Raw genomic sequence first — 2,541 nt, 5'->3', positions numbered from 1 at the left:
CTCGAGCTGTATAACGATTTATTATTTTCGTGTGCACAGCTATCGAAGGTTCAATCGAAATGGATTTGTTCCCGAGGAACCATCCAAATATAAATCATCGAAGCACATAAGCTCGAAGTCTCGTTTCCACATATATTGCCGGAAGGGAATAGAACACACCTCAGCGATATATCACGGAAAACATGTTAATTGAAGGTTAACCAGATATTGGCTCCGCTGCCAGCAAACAGTGAAGTAGGGTCGATGGTAGGATCTACACGTGTCATTTGGAGGTTTTTAGGTTTCTTCGGCTACTTTTGCTGTCTCCGCAAAGTGCTTCCAGTGTTACATATTGATGCGATGGCTGATAGTCAAGTTTTCACCCACGTCCCAATCAGCCAACGGACTTCGGACTTTGAGTGATAGCTTGATCGAACTGAAAACAAGTTTTGTTTCGAGATACGCTAATTGGCTGCTTAAAGGCATAAATGTGTTAATATGATTAAAGGGGGATAGATGCGTTTGGACGGAACGCAGGAGAAGAGCGCCATCTCAGGCACTAGAAAGATACATATCGACAGTAACCGCTTCACCGACTGAAGATGGACACGCATTTGGATCCGAATTGAGGTCTAAATCATTCTGCAGTGGTTGCACACCGCATTCGGATGTGGATGTTTGCCATGCGGCTATTGGAATGAATGGTTGAAAATTAACAAAACAAATTCACATCTACACTATATAATTCTTGTTTTTTTTTCGAAAAAATTGTATTAACACATCGGGGTCCGGCGACACCACAGTGGTTACGAGCGCATAGTATCTCAGTGGCCGGCGACAGCACTTCAGTATCGTTTGCATTCTGTTGGTGTTTTTGTTTAGGTAACAATAACTTACACACGCAGACAAGTTTTATGTTTTTATAAGTAGGGGAGATTGGGAAATACGGACATTATGGTGCCAATGAAAATGGTCATCTCGAATTTCAAAAAGTTACCTCATAATAAATGTTCACCACCCCAAAAAAACACTCTATGCAGAATATCAGCTCAATCGGATTTAAGGGAGAGTGGCGCAAAGCGGTCAAAGTTTGAGTTTTTTGAAAATAGAAAATTCACCCAAAGGAAATCGAGGTTTTCGAAAAAAAAAATTTGATGCCAAATGTCTTAAAATTGCATGAAACGCCGAGATCTAGTGTAATCTCGAAAATTTTTTGTTTGTCAAAAATCGACACTCTGGGACTGGGTTTTTTTTTCGGACTACGAGACGAAACATATGATTTTGGGTGCCAACGAAAAAAGTTATCTCGATTTTTCACTCGGAACTTGCTGCGAAATGTTGAATTGTACTAAAATATGCCCTATTAAAAACATAAGCTCATTCGAACTTCGTTCATTAGTGTCGCAGACGTAAAAAATTGGGTTTTTTTGAAATCGAAAAATCACCGGAAATTGGGAGTTTCAAAAAATTTTTTTATATCAAATGTCTTAAAATTGCATTGTTCGTCGAGATTTACTGACATCACGAAAAAAAAAAATTATCAAAAAAAAAATTTTAAACTTCCGGTGAGTTGACTTCCGGTGATTTTTCGGTTTTCAAAAAAAAACTCAATTTTTAACGTCTGCGATACTAATAAATGAAGTTCGAATGAGCTAATGTTTTGCATAGGGCATATTATCGTGCAAATCAACATTTCGCAGCAAGTTCCGACCGAAAAGTCGAGATAACTATTTTTATTGGCTTCTTAAACCATATGTTTCGTCTCGTAGTCCGAAAAAAAACGAAAAAAAGTCCCAGAGTGTCGATTTTTGACAAAAAATTTTTTTTCGAGATAACTCTAGATCTCAACGTTTTATGCAATTTTAAGACATTTGGCATCAAAAAAAAAAAAATTCGAAAACCTCAATTTCATTTCCTACCCCCTTGGGTGATTTTTCGGTTTTAACACTCCTATACTCGCGCATAACAACTTCAATAATTAATAATTAGTTCATTTCTCTGAAAATATTAACACTACGACTTTGCAATTCTCTCTAGCTTCGTTATTCGTCGTTCGTCATCGTTTAGCGTGTCGCATGCGTGCCTCTTTTTTCACACTTCGGTCTGACACACCGACGCGAGTGTAGGAGTAACTTTTTTGGACAAGTGCCATCTTTCATATTCTAGAATATTGTTGAAAGAAATGAATAAATTAATGTTAGCGGCGTGGAATATTAATTGAATATAATGCATAAGATCATTACCGGACTATTCTTATTTGATTTCAGTCCCTTTTGTATCTGGCTTGAACGGATCCATATATCAACTATTTGTCGATATATTCGTCGTTAGATTCATACGTTCAAAAGCAAAATATGAATGTTTGACTTTCGTAAAGTTATTCGCTAAATATAATGGTCATACATATACACACTTGGGAACGAATTTCACTTGTGGAAGAATTTTAAACAGTAAGCTATAAACTGATCGGTGGCTCATGGTAATTTTTAACAGTTACGGTTTCGGGGATATTTTTTTTATAATGGACAATATCTACAAGAAAACAAGAAAAAGAAAAGAAAG

The sequence above is a fragment of the Toxorhynchites rutilus genome, chromosome 2 (genome assembly GCF_029784135.1).
Source record: "Toxorhynchites rutilus septentrionalis strain SRP chromosome 2, ASM2978413v1, whole genome shotgun sequence".
NCBI classification, from domain to species: Eukaryota; Metazoa; Arthropoda; class Insecta; order Diptera; family Culicidae; genus Toxorhynchites; species Toxorhynchites rutilus.
The sequence above is the reverse complement of the archived record's forward strand: the minus strand, read 5'-3'. Positions refer to the sequence as shown.